We start from the raw sequence: 14,484 nt of genomic DNA, 5'->3' as shown, positions 1-14,484 counted from the left end.
TGTCCTCAAGTCTCTGCAACTCTTCCTGTACCGCTGTCCTGGTCCAGAATGGAATGTTGCGTGCCTTGTGGGACACCGGTCGGGCCCCCTCCCTCAGATGAATTCTATGCGTGAACTTCGCCATGCGGCCGATGGAGTCTCTGAAGACTTCCGGAAAATTCTTCCTTCCATCGCTGTGCTTCGTATTCTGGTCCCTTTTCGGTCATGAGGACTTGCGTGTGTCCTCCTGGGTTCAACTTAATTCCCAAGGCTCCCTGGTCTTTCCAGCCCAGTACCGACAGTCCTTTTTCGGCCACGTAAAGTTTCCCTTCGCATGTTCTGCCCTTGAACTCAAAGGATAAAGGGCAAAATCCCACCATGGGAAGGGGCTCTCCGGTGAATGTCACTGGGTGGATGTCTGTGGGCCTTAAGTGATAACTTGTTCTCGTTACAAACTCCTTCTCCCATATTTTCCTCTGGATAATCTTGTAGGGTGACCCCGAATCAGCTACCATGGTCACTCGTACCCCACCAATCGTCATCTCACACTTTGGCTTCTTGTCAGAGGTGCACTCTATGCCTAGAACTTGCTCTTCCACTATCAAGATCTCGTCTTCCTCCTCCTCATTCTCTTCTTCTTCCTCCTTGCGCGGCCCTTGTGCCACATACTTTACTTCGTTTCTAGGGGACTTCCTCCTGCACACTTTCTCGTAGTGTCCCACTAGTCCACAATATGCGCACTTGGCGCCGAATGCAGGGCAGCCTTTGTCGTTGGCAGTATGGGTGCCGCTGCCGCATCTATAGCAGGCATTCTTACTCCAATTCCGTTGTCCTTGCGGTCTAGCGGTTCTTGGATTGTACTTTTTGTAGTTCCGCGCTCCTTGCTGTCCTGGTGGTTGCTTACTGTCATGTGTCTTCCGGTCCTCAACTTTGTACACCGCTTGCTCTTGACTGCCTTCACGTTTGGCAGCTTCTGCGCACCTCTTGGACAACTCCGCCTTTTTTACTAAGGCTACGACTACCTTCAAAGGCATCGCCATTGGTCCACAGCTTCTCTTGAATGGAGGAATTCACTGTGTGCATGATAATTTGATCTCTTATCAGTTCTTCCTGCAAGGTTCCAAATTTGCACGTTAGGGCCAATTTCTGTAATGCCGCCACGTATTCGACCGATTACCCTTTGTTTTGCTTCATGTGGTAGAAATTATACCGATCTATCGCTGTGCATACCACGGGGCGGTAGTGGGCGTCAAGGTCTTCTATTGTGTGTCGGAACACATCATCCTCCGTTGCTGGTCTGTCCTCTTTCACCAGGTCCTGGTATACTCTTTGTCCCGCCGGGCCCAAATGATGAAGGAGAATTTTCTTCCGCCATGTACTCGTGAACTCTGCTTCTCCCTCTTCTTCTAGCGCTGAGGGGTAGTTCAGGAAGTACTGTTTCCAGTCCTCCCACGGCATCTCGGGTTCCCCCGCTTTTGCCAGGAATGGCACTGGATTCGTCAGCGAGAACGTCTGAGAGCTCATTTTCTCCCCGTCGGTGGCATGCTTCTTTATAGGGGTAGAATTGTTAGGGAGCTCTGCCTCCTGGGCGTCTCTGCTACCCGCGTCGTCCTCCTGGCTGGATTCTCCACTCTCAGAGTGGCTTCCGCTTATCTCCTCCAGGTTGCAGGACACCCCTGCTGGGGACTAAAAGGCTGATGGCTCTCTCTTCCCCTTGGGCGGCTTGGGGACATTAACCCAGGGCCCTTACTTGCAGGTTGGCTGGCACCGGGGTTTGTAGCTGCGCCGTGTCCCTGGGCTTGCTTTGCTGTGGCGCGTGCCGGAGCCGTGGCACTCTTACCGCTGCTCTGCCGCACTCCCTTCGACGTGCTCCTGGTATGTGGACTGCCGGGATCACGACCTCCCACGTGGGCTGCAACTGGAGTGCAGGTCGCCTCCTCACCACCTCGTTGCCATTGTAATGTACGTGGTAATGTTGGAAACACTTGTGGCCAAGGATACCCTCACACCATGGTACTTTGCACGTTATCTTTATTTCACGTGTGATACACGGGAGCGCCGGAGCGGTGCTCCGTTCTCTTCTGAATCGGCGCACTTACTGACGAAAATGGCCGCCGCCGGAAGTCTGCTGACGTCACACGCCGTGTGCGCTAGCAGACTAGACCGCTACACCATAGGGGAGCCATCATCTCGTACTGGATGACACACTGGCCTGGACTACCATGCCCCGGGTTTGGCCCTACCCTGCTCAGCTGTGTTGATTCCACGTTTCATAGCTGTCAGCTGACCGCCTAGGTCATGGTGGCTGATTGCTTCACAGCGACTGCTTCACTAACAGAGGTGAGAACGAACGGAAGGGCAGGGTTATTCATGCCGCCTTATTGAAATTAATATTTCATTTTTTAATATTTTGTAGCAACTGGTGAAGGATTTCAAAGTTCTATGAAGGCGGTACTGCCACCGGCGTTTTTGCTGGCATAGCTTAGGCATTTTTATTGTATTTACCCTCTATCGCGCTGCGCAAGTAGGTCGGGGGCTGGCTCATCGATCTGCACGCATTTAGCTTTGAAACCAAATAGGGTCCCTTCGGGTTAGGTATAGGACGCTTGTAAACTCAATTAAGCGCGGCCACGCGGCCATGAAAGTGAAAGCGACAAAACCAAGCTTTGAAATGTGACATGAAACAAATGGCACACTGCGCGCCTTTGCACGTAACCGCAAGGTCTAGGCTGTAGGCGTCAACATTCTAAGAAAAGGTGGGACAAAAAGCCACCTTTGGCCAATTGCGTGTGAAAGCCACATGCAAAGGCCAATGAAATGTCACTACTTCGAGCACAAGCTTGCTCGAAGTCCAGAGCCTTTACTTAAAATCTCGCAGAGCAGCGCATGCGCGCTGGCTCAGGAGAGAAGTAAAAAACGAAGGAACTCACCGCAGCCATCTCCAAGTGCGATCAGAGCAGCGCAGTCACTGGACCAGTAATCACGCACACTCAGGAGCCCTCCAGGTCCCGCGGGCCCTCCATCAATTCGGGACCCCAAGCCCTTTTGTAGCTGGCACCGCTGCCCGGCACACACGCGGCCCTGCCCTCAGGATTGTGCCGTAGCACCTTACACGCTGGTCTCAAGCGGCCATCATGAGGTTTGATCTGCCCACTGCTCCAGAGGCACTGATACTCTCAGCTATTGTCGCTAGGACACCAGTGTAGCGACGGCTGCATGTAGTTGCTTGCAGCTCCGGAGCTTCATGGTCAAGCGGCCATCATGGTGCTCGACCTGGCCACGCCGCCCCCCAATTACTGTGTAATTTAAACGGTTTTTAAAGCATATACAAACCTGCAAATCCATTCCCAATTACATTACCTTGTAAGGTTTTACAATTGCAAGTACATTTCACATGCCTGTGCCAAGTCCTGCTTGGTTTTAGCAATAAAACATAAGTATACCTTTTTTATACTTACCCAATTGGTCTGGATTCTGTATATGAGTGTGTGTAATCGGTTCTTGATTGACTGAATACAATAAATGCTTAACACACCCTCCTGATAAGCCAAAATGCTTGCCCACGCTACCACAAAGAGAGCTGTTAGTACTTGTCTAACTTAGCCTATGCTATACCTTTGGGGACTCCCTGGACTCTGCACGCACTATACCTTACTTTTGTATAGTATATACAGAGCCAGCTTCCTACAGGGGGTCTGGCACTCCTGGATTTTTAGCTTTATTACTCAGCGGTGCATTTTCAGTACAATACCATATTGCTTTTGGGAAACGACAATTGGTAAAAGTTACTTTTGAGGGAACGCATCGGAATGCTGCTCTGGCAACGCTGCTTCTGAATGGGGGTGGACTGGACACAGGGATCCCATATTTGATTCTGCAGACGCCTAAGGGATGGGAGAGAGTGATGAAGAAGGTATTTCAGAGACTGCCCTTTGATAGGAAACTGAACATTTGGGACTTGGCGCCGTTCCGGGAGATTACAATTACGATGTTGATGGCTGCCTGGAGGGATGGAGGATGTACGAGAGTGGGTAACTTGTACCCGGGAGAGTCTTTTACTACTTACTTTTCCAGAGGCTAGAGAAACGTTCTGACAGGGTGCGGGCCAAATTCTTCAATACGCCAAGCTGGCCAGTATGGCGAGGGAGATATGGAATGGCTTCTAAGACGCACCAGCATGGTCCATGGTAATGGAGAGTATTCAGCAGTTGGGGTTGGGTAGACATTTGTTCACTCAGATGGGACCTACAGGGCCCTACAATTTGAAAAATGGAAGCCAACTCTGAGGGCATGGTTGGCTTGGTAAATAGAGTTGGGCGGTCAACTTTCTGACAGAGAATGGGTGATGACTTGCTCTTTGGTAAAAGGGGTGTCTTGTAATTCACACTTCAAGCAGATTTACTTCAATGTTTTGCAGTGCCCCTACCTTATGCCAATCACACTAAGCAAAATATACCCAGCCACGTCGGCAGGGTGCCCCAGATGCCCTTCCCCTGGAGCCACATTCTGACATATAGCCTGGTCGTGCCCGGGGATGGCTCACTTTTGGGGACTGGTTGTAGACAGGCGGGTTGAGGGCACCAAATTTGGCTGGCACCCTTACCACAACAATGCCTGCTGGGCATCGTGGAGAGGCCCTGGTTGAAGGAGATGGAATATATGTTTTTACCATTGGCCCTTGTGTTGGCCGTTGGTTAAACGGGGGCCAGGTACCCCAGCTGCGAGATGTGGGTAAGAGACGTGACAGAGTGGGCTCTAGCAGAAGAAATACATCTCAGGAGGGCTAGATGGAAGGACAACCTCATAGAAGATCAGGAGGTATGGGCAGGGATCAGCTGTTATTTTCTTAGCTACGGAGAGGAAGGATTGGACTGATGGGGCTGCATCCCATTCGTTGAAGGATTACACACAGTTGAGCTCTGCAGGGGGGGGGGGGGAGCTTCGGATGGATCTCTCAGGTCTGCATGCCTGGGCAAATGGGTTGGTGTGGGTCCCTTCTCTTTTTTTTTTAAAACAATTTTTTATTGATTTTAAACCACCATGAATGGCAAAAATAAAACAATTGACACACAATCACAATACAGGAGAAGAGTCGACATTTACACAAAACAGCGACTCTCAAGTCATACATCATATTTGAAGAAAGCACTAATAAGTTTACTCCTGACTGACAATTTCAAATAGATTGACACAACCATTTCCCCACACCTGTCCATGTTTGTGGGGGCAGCCCCTTGCCTCACAGACCACAAGCTCCTGCTGTGCGCACAAATCCACTCCTCGCCGCCAGTCTGTCATGGTGGGAGGAGCAAAGGACATCCAGCGAGCAGCTGTATCATGCTTAGCAATAAGGAGAGCTGTACTTAGAAATGATTGCTCAGCTCTTGAGCCTCCAGAGCCCTCAAACACCCAACAGTAACAACAGGGGGTGATGGGGGACCTCCAACCCAAGGATGTATCCTAAATCCCGAGTCACCCTGGTCCAATAGTTGGCAACCACAGAGCAGGATCATACAATGTGGTAAAAATCTGCCAGATCCACACCACGACGGGGTCAGGAGGCCCGTTTCGTACATTCAGATTGGTGAGAGATAAGCGTAGTAAAGGTAATATATTTGAACCAAACGCAGACAGGTGGAAATAGTGAGCTCTCTCTAGGCCATCGGGGCTTAACGCCAATCCTCATCTTCAATTGGAGCCATGCAACCCTCCCATTGGAGTCAAAGGTGCTGCAGTGTACGGGGGAGTTGATTATCAGGGTATGATAGAGTTGGGAAATTATGCTACGGTCTAGGTCACCCATAAGACGTTTGGCCTCAAGAGGGTTAAATTCAGGCAAGGATTCAGATCTCAAGACATGTGTTTGAAGGGCATGTCGGAGTTGAAGATATTTGTAAAATTGAGCGTTTGCCAGGGTATATGTAGCCAGAGGTCCTGAAATAAACATATCTGCGTCCCGGATCAGATGTCTTCCAATTGTGTAATGCCGATGAGATCCTAGGTTTTAAAGCCCTAAAGTTTTGTCGCCTCCCCAACCACGTGCCATGCCAGAGAGGTGTCTGCGGCCTAAGTTTGCCATCCAATTGCACATGTCTAAGTGCAGCTCTCCAGGCTAGGAACACCCCTTTAGTTATTTGAGGCATAGTGGAAGGGAGCGGAGAGCCACAAAGCAGGGCCGGAAAACCCAGCAGGGATAAATCTAGTCGATAAGCAAGGTCAGACCATCCCCTATTGAACCAATCGCACATAACAAGAAGGTGGGAGGCCAAATAATAAAGATACAGATGAGTCTTCCCCAAACCACCATCGTAGGGGCCCCATTGACGGTGCACGAAAGTAAGACGGGGTCGAGACCCATGCCACAAAAACATTTTGGACGTCCCATCTAGAGCTCGAAGCCACGTCTGTGGTAGGTGGATTGGTACATTTTGAAAGAGGTACTGAAACCTTTGAAGAATCCTCAGTTTATATAGGGCCATGCACCCCATAACGTTTAGGGGAAGTGTTTGCCATCTAATCAAGTCAGACTTGGCCCTCTAAACCAGGGGCTGGAGGTTAAGGGCCCAGGTGAGTTCCTGGTGTAAAATGACCCAGATGCCTACATTTTTTAAAAATTTTATTATTGTTTTTAAGTGCATTTCATAGCATACAACGACAAAACAATTATAAAGAATCGTATACACATCACAATACAAAAGAAAATTTAGAGCAAAAAGGAAACACAAATATGGATCACTTACAGTGAAAACAAATATAGCATTGAATAATATCAGTACAAAGCACAATGGGGTGCAGGGGAAGGAAGACGAGGCACGAGCGAGATAGCAATTGAGAAAGTAAAAAGAACCATGCTCTTTCATTGATATTGCAGGCACAATCGTGACTTCAGGATCGCTGGCACACATTTGAACGGCACAGGGGAAGACAAATGCAGCTGTGGTAACATTTTAAGGCCTGGATTTACAGAGTATTATCAGAAACATTGGATAGCCATCAGGGACATCCGTCTCTGTCTGTCTAGCAGCCCGATATTGAGCAAACAAGCCCCAAAAACTCTTTGGGCGGTTACAGGGAGGAAGCATTTTATTGTAAACATCAGATTGAGTATTGCAATATACCATATCATGTTCCCATTCCGCCATAGTAGGCACTGGGCCCCTCATCCACCTCATCGCCAGTCTACGCTTGGCCAGGAGGAGACCAAAAGCAACCAATTTGCACACATTTTTCTTAAGCAGTTTGGTGTAACCCGAGAGCGCCAACAAAGGATCTGGAACCAAGGAGAACCCAAGTATGTCATTCAACTTGTGAAATATCGCTCCCCAATAACGCTTCACCTGAGGGCACTGCCATGCCTGATGAAAAAAGCCAGCTTGGGATGTATGACAGCGCTCGCAGTTGTCAGTGTCTCGTAGGCCAAATCTGAAGCGGCGCAAAGGGGAATGATACACGGTTCAAAAATTTTAAATGGGCAAGCCTATGGCGACCATTAAGAGAAACCTTCAGAGTAGCTTCACAACAGTAGTGCCATATTTCATCTGTGATAGGAATGCCAATATCTAGCTGCCAGGCCTGCCTAACCCTACTGAGGGAGGGAGTTTTCGTGGCCAAGACTGAGGCGTACAGCTTGGAAATCAATTTGCACTGGGTAGGAGCGCTTAAAAGGGAAGACAAAGGGGGAATTTCCAAAGGCTCCTCCAACTCTTCACCCAGTGTCACCCGCAAAGCATACCGGGTCCTAAAAAAATGGAATCTCGTCAGTGCCGACTGCCCAGCGTCTATATCCGCCAACTCCTCCCAGGAACCCACGCGCTCATTCCTGAAGAGGTCACCCATGGTCTGTATACGGAGTTTGCAAAGGGAGTCCAGGACCCCCTTTTCCGAGCTGAGCGCAAACCAACGGCACCACTCCACACGCATGCGAGGCGAATAGAGCTGTGCCCCAGCATACATTCTGAGCAGAGCGTTCCATGTGTGAACAACAGGATTGATCGAATCCAGTATGCCGCAGCGTCTCGATGGGGCTTGCGTAAGGAAGCGAGGCAGGGAGAACGGGGCAGCAGCTACCTTCTCTATATGGAGATGAGGTAAATCATGGGGCCCATGAAGCCAACCATATGCATGGGAGGCCTGCGCAACTCTGTAATACAGTTCGAAATTTGGGGCATTCAGCCTCCCAGCGGCATATGGCAGCATAAGTGTGTCAAGCGCTATTTTATGGGAATTACCAGCCCATGCTAATTTGGTCATCAGAGATCGAAGTTCACGAAACAGATGCTGCGGGAGAACTATTGGGATATTAACAAAGAGAAAGAGCAGACGTGGGAGCACAACCATTTTCATCAACGCAACTCTGCCAGCCAGAGACAAGGGGAGTCGTATCCACCTATGTCGTCAGCCAGCTTATCAAACGCTTTGCCATAGTTGGCTTTTATCACCACGTCCGCGTCCGAATGGACCTGAATGCCGAGATAGCGTACTGGTTCCGTGGTCCACTGTAGCGGGAAATCGAGTGAGAACTGCGCTGTTGAAGGAGTCAGTGGGAAAAGTATGGATTTATCCCAGTTAATCTTTAGACCAGAGAGACCCCCAAAGCGCAGGACCTCGCAGATCATGGGAGAGAGATGAACCTCTGGGTCCCTGACATACAGAAGGGTATCATCAGCATAAGCCGACGTAATGAGATTGTACTTGGTGAAACGAAGCCCCCTGTGCCCATGATATTCACGCAGTGCCCGTAGCAGGGGCTTGGCTGCCACTGCATATAACAACGGGGACAGTTGGCACCCCTGACGAGTATCCTGCGATATTGAAAACGGGGCCGAGACCACATCCCCGTCCGCACGCGAGCCACCGGTGTATTATACAAAACAGAAATCAGCTGCAAATATATCTCGCCAACCCCCATTCGCCGCAGCACAGCATGCCTGAACTTCCATTTCAATTGAATCGAAAGCCTTTTCGGCATCTAACAAAACCGCTGCGGCCTTGACTTCAGGCCGCACATACTGGATAGCACCGAAAACCGTGCGAAAATTATGTGACAGTGGGCAACCGGGGATAAACCCAGCTTGTTCAGGGCCTATCAGCTGAGGAAGCAAAGGCGACAAACGGTTTGCCAAAATTGTGGCATACAACTTAGTGTCCACATTGAGGAGTGAAAGTGGACAATACGAGGGGCACCTACGGGAGTCCTTGCTGGGTTTCAGTAAAGTGATAATCAACGCCTCACGCATGGAAGGGGGCATTATACCATCTGAAGCTACCTCATGAAACAAAGTGATGAGATGCGGGACAAGGAGATCGCTAAAGCCCTTATAGAATGCAACCGTTAGGCCATCCAGCCCGGGGGCACTGCCCTCGCGCATCGATCCCAGGGCGAGCTGGAACTCCGCTGCCTCAATGGGACGCATAAGAAACTCAGGGTGTCAGTTCTGTAACCAGGGGAGTTGTATGTATTTCAAATAGTTAGAAATCTCCTCATCGCTCGGGGAAAGTTTGGAGCTGTACAGCTCTTGATAATATGAGCGGAATTGAGCAATCATTGCCGAGCGCTCCGACAGGATCGAGCCGTCCTCTCCCTCTAGCTCCGCAATGAGTCCCGAACCCATTCTGTGGCGAACCATTGCCGCCAACAGCAAACCCGGCCGTTCGGATTCCCCATAGGCTCTGGCGGACGCATATTTGCCCATATGTTTAACCTCCCAATCGGCTTCCTCATGGAATTCGGCTAGAGTAGCTGGGATCGGGCCCACCGCACCCCACCGTCCAAGACTCCCTGACAAACTGGGCCAACGTGAGCATCGAGGACACGATCAAGATCATGGACACAATCCACTCGGGATCCCCGTCCGACCCTCGCCCACACCACATCTTCAACAAAGCCAGCAATTCAATCGTACCCCACCTGCGCAACATCATCAACCTCTCCTTCAAGACCGCTACCTTCCCTGAGAACTGGAAGCACGCAGAGATCAACGCCCTACTGAAGAAACCCAAGGCGGATTCGAGCGACCTCAAGAACTTCCGGCCCATCTCCCTGCTTCCGTTCCCAGCAAAGGTCATCGAGAAGATAGTTAACATCCAGCTCATCCGTCACCTCGAAGACAACAACATCCTGGACCCCTCCCAATCAGGATTCCGCAGCAACCACAGCACCGAAACCGCCCTCATCACCGCCACAGACGACATCAGGATCCTTCTAGACAACGGCAAGACGGCGGCCTTCATCCTCCTAGATCTCTCCGCCGCCCTCGACACCGTCTGCCACCACACACTACGCACGCGCCTCCAAAACGCAGGGATCCGAGAGAAGGCCTTGGACTGGACCACCTCCTTCCTCTCTGGCAGAACTCAGAGAGTCCGCCTCCCCCCGTTCCGGTCCGAGGCCTCCAAGATCATCTGCGGCGTCCCACAGGGATCCTCCCTCAGCCCCACGCTGTTCAACGTCTACATGGCACCACTAGAACGCATCGCCCGACAGCACGACCTCAACATGATCTCCTACGCCGACGACACTCAGCTGATCCTCTCCCTCACCAAGGACCCTCTCACCGCCAAATCCAACCTCCACCAGGGAATGAAGGCCGTCGCCGACTGGATGAAGGAAAGCCGACTTAAGCTGAACTCAGACAAGACGGAGATCCTCATCCTCGGACCCAACTCCTCAGCATGGAATGACTCCTGGTGGCCCGCATCACTGGGGACCCCCCCCCGGCCCCTACCGACCACGCACGCAACCTGGGAGTCATCCTCAACTCGAAACTCACCATGAACAAACAAGTCAACGCAGTCTCCTCCATCTGCTTCAACACCCTCTGCATGCTCCGCAAGATCTACAGATGGATCCCGACAAACATGAGGAAAACAGTCACCCAGGCCCTAGTCAGCAGCAGACTCGACTACGGAAACGCCCTCTATGCCGGTGCCTCGTCCAAGCTCATCAACAGACTATAAAGAATCCAGAACGCCTCCGCACGCCTGATCCTCGACGTCCCGCACCGTGACCACATCACCCCCACCTGAGGAACCTACACTGGCTCCCCGTCGACAGAAGGATTTCCTTCAAGCTCCTGATCCACGCACACAAGGCACTCCACAAAACCGGCCCAGCCTACCTCAACAGCCGACTCTCCTTCTACGTACCCAACAGGAAACTGCGCTCCCCTGACCACGCCCTGGCAACGGTCCAGCGCATCCATAGAACCACTTCCGGAGGCAGATCCTTCTCCCACCGCGCCGCCAAGACATGGAACACCCTCCCCCTCTACCTACGACAAACCGAAGACCTACTGACCTTCAGGAGACAACTCAAGACCTGGCTTTTCGACCAGTAGCAGCAGCACCCCCCCCCCCAGCGCCTTGAAACCCTTGCGGGTAAGTAGCGCACTTTACAAATTAACTGATTCATTGATCTGTTCGCGCAGCTCAGGGTCATTGGAGTGAGACTGACGCGCCTCGAGATCCGATAAGCGTGTCTTGAGAAGAGCAAGGCGACCGCGAATGGCCCGTAGGACACCCGCATGTTTACTAATGGCCACCCCCCGCACAAACACCTTAAACGCCTCCCACACCGTGGTGAAGGAGTCGACTGTTCCCGCATTAATCGTAAAAAATTCAGAGATCGCGTCACTCATCTCGGAGCGGAAAACAGAGTCTAATAACGAATAACGAGGGAAACACCACAGAAAAGGGGGAGGGACGTGCGAGGGAGCAGCAATAGTGAGCGTGACCGGTGAATGGTTTGAAAAGGAACGGGCCATAACAGCGCAATCCAGCACCATGGCCAGCATAGATTGTGAGATAAACCAGTAGTCAATCCGGGTGTGGACATCATGCAGTGCAGAATAATGCGTATAACCCCCCTGGACCCGCAAGCGAGATCGCCACACATCAGCCAGTTGCAGTTGTACTGCCATGTCCGACCCCGACTTCGCTGAGGCAGAAGGTGGACGAGCTGGGCCTTTTGAGCGATCGAGGGTCGTGTCCAATATACAATTGAAATCACCCCCCAAAAAAATCGGAAGGGAGCAACGATCCTGGAGCAACGGAAGCAGGGAACGATAAAACTCCGGATCGTCATAGTTTGGCCCGTAGGAGTTGACTATCAGAAAATCCCACTCCGGGCTGTAGCAACGAGATCTAACATATCTACCTGCCGGGTCAGTCGACAGGGGTTCTAATTTGAGACCTGTCTTGGGATTTATCCATGTCAGTACGCCCCTGGAGTGTGAAGTGAAACAAGCGGCATGAGAGGTCCCCGCCAATCTGTTACCTATAAGGAGCGTGCTACCTGGTTGTAAATGCGTCTCCTGAAGCAACGCCACGTCAATTTCCTTACGCTTCAGGTAGGCAACGATTTTCCTCACCTTGCAGTGGTCATTTAACCCCCGATTGTTCCATGTTATGAAAGTTATTCGACTAGGCAAGCACGCCCTAGACTGAGTGCCTGGCATGGTGCACACAAATATGCAATACATGTCTTTCGCTCGAAGACCCGCCACCCGCCGCCACGCATGCAAAAGGAATGTCTGTGATCCAAACCAAGCAAAAAAGAAAAATGAAAAAAAGACAACCCGGATGAACATACCTCCCCCCACCCACGCCCTGCATACCCCAACTTTGCATAGGCGAACAGCAAACCACCCATACATCTCGAAAAAAAAAACCTTCCATGGCACAATCATACCGTGCGCCATACCATAGAAACCAACAACAAACAGTGAGACAGCGGTTAACGCAGTGGGGCAGATGTTACCCAGCAGCACAAACTTATCCAAACCAACACCGCCTGCTAATTACAGACCTACGGAAACCATGACATGTATCATCAATGATAAACAGCAAGGAAAGGCATGCCATGTGGATCCCAATAATACATTAAAGGTGTACCACCAGCAGTGATAATATAGCAATCGGGCACCTCAGAACAGAGAGCAGCCTAGAAGGGGTAAATAAAAACACTGAGGAAAAAGCAGAGCCTGCACAATAGCAAAACACGACTGCCAGAGAAATCTGAAGCCCAACCTGAAATCCGGGACATCAGTGTATATCGTACAATGCAAAAAAGGCAAAACATTATTACAGAGAGAATAACATGAGAACTTGTATGAATCATATGACCATAGCAATTCAGTTATTTTCGTCCAGGCTTCCAGGGGCCTCATTCAGCGCAGGAGAGTCATTTTGATTTTTCGTGCGTTTGCCAACCTTTTCCCAGTCCCGGAGCGCCTTTTGTAGAGCCTGAGGGTCTGAGTATATTCTGGGCTTACCATCAAAGAGGACCTTAAGGCGTGCCGGATATAACATTGCATACTCTATATGGTGGTCACGCAGTTTACGTTTCAAGGGATTGAACTGCCGCCTAGCCTCCTGTACCTTAAGAGTGAAGTCCGGGAACAGTCAAATATCAGAGCCTTCATAGCGCAAGGTTCCCAGTTCTCTCGCTTTGCGCAGTACAGCGTCTCTGTCACGATAGTTTAAGAGTTTCGCTATAATAGGTCGAGGAGGGGCACCAGGCTGGGAGCCAAGGGAACGATGCGCTCTTTCTATGACAAATAAATGAGAAAAAGTGGCTGCACCTAATAAGGTCAGTAAGTGCTCCACAAATGTCTCCATATTGCCCGTCGCCGATGACTCCACCAGGCCAGTAATACGGAGGCTGCAGCGTCGTGACCGGGCCTCCAGATCCTCCGCTTTATCCTGTAGGGCGGAGAGAGTGCGTTCCACCTGCTTCTGCGCGTCACCAGCGTCAGTCTGGGCCTGCTCCACTTCAGTTATGCAGCGCTCAGCCATATCTATGCTTTCTGAGTGTTTATCAACTCTCTCGGACATTCTGTCTATCCTGTAGGCCAGCGTGTCTATCTTCGAATCAATGGCAGTGAGGTCTTTCTGCATGGACGCGATGATCTGCTTAATGTCTCCGACTGGGTCATCAGCAGGAGCCTCCAGCTCAGGGGGCACCCCATCCGCACCCTCCTCGTTGCGCTGGGACTTGCGCTGCTCGAATTGGAGCTTGGATTGGGACTTATCAGGCTTTACCATCTTCAATTCCTCCACACAGTGGGCAGCCTGGACTAACACGTGGCAGGGGAAACAGCCTTTACCACGAAGCATTTTCTACGCATAACGTTTACAACGATACACTTACCTCGTAAACGTCTTCACAACGCGTAATGCTTCAACGACCATCTTCACCACGCAAGCAACGTCATCACGGAACAACGTCATCCAAATCCGAAAAAAAGCATCAGTCCGTTTTCAGTGTCGGCGGAGACCTGCGGAAAAAGGAAAAAAAAAAAAGAAGAAAGGGGGCTTGGGGGTGGTCTCCCCCCCCCCCAAAAAAGAAAAAGCGGAGTAAAGGTAAAAACGAGGTAACGGCAAAGCGTGGAAAACACATTCCGTTGTAACGCATTCGTGGTAAAGGCATGCGTTGCAACGGAATGCGTAGTAACGACATATATTCACGTGGCAGATGTGGCTGCAAGGTGGCCAACAGGGGCGAAG

This window comes from Triturus cristatus, chromosome 1_1 (assembly GCF_964204655.1).
Source record: "Triturus cristatus chromosome 1_1, aTriCri1.1, whole genome shotgun sequence".
Lineage (NCBI taxonomy): Eukaryota > Metazoa > Chordata > Amphibia > Caudata > Salamandridae > Triturus > Triturus cristatus.
The sequence above is the reverse complement of the archived record's forward strand: the minus strand, read 5'-3'. Positions refer to the sequence as shown.